Source organism: Maylandia zebra, linkage group LG15, assembly GCF_041146795.1.
Source record: "Maylandia zebra isolate NMK-2024a linkage group LG15, Mzebra_GT3a, whole genome shotgun sequence".
NCBI classification, from domain to species: domain Eukaryota; kingdom Metazoa; phylum Chordata; class Actinopteri; order Cichliformes; family Cichlidae; genus Maylandia; species Maylandia zebra.
Genome location: NC_135181.1, coordinates 32,918,426 through 32,919,154, shown reverse-complemented (window position 1 = coordinate 32,919,154; position 729 = coordinate 32,918,426).

Sequence of the window (729 nt, the reverse complement as noted above, 5' to 3'; positions counted from 1 at the left end):
GCGTATTGTAATTCTGTCCCCCGAAACCCAAAAAAGGTACGGAAGCGTAATGCATTAGCTTCAGAAAATGAAGCATTTTTTCCCCCGTAAATGACATAATTAGTTCGGATATAACACACAAAGAAAAAGTAAGAAATTTGTTTTCGTGTGGAATATTTCTTTGTTGTAAAGATGTTTCTAGAACAAGTCCTAAACTAGGTCTCAGGACAAAGACAGTTGTTTGGTTGTTTAGTTTGTTTGAAAAATTATTATTTCAGTTATTTTCTGAAAATTTCCGATACTTAATATTATAAATAAAAATGTTGAAGCAGTAAAAATACTTCTATGCCATTTTACAGATTAGAATTTAAATTTACTTCCAAGATAACATATATTTTGTATTTGTCCTTAGTGTAAGGTACCAATCAATATAAAAAATAAAAATAAAAAAGAATGTTTTCATTAAAAACATGTAAATGTAATAATGTGTCTTGCACATGTCGTCAATCTTGCATGAAAGCAAAAAATTCCGTTTATCTAAGCAGAATATTGACTCAACATCTGTACAGTCTTTTATTTTTAGGGCTGGCAGAATATAAGATTAAATACATCTTGTTTTCTTACATTTACCTGCTGTGATCCAGGGCAGCTCATTTCCTCCCTTCTGTTTGGTATTTCTGTGAAATTCCCTCTGTCTATCACTTATCCCAGCTTACTCGTACAAAAGAAAAAAAAAATATAAATACTGCA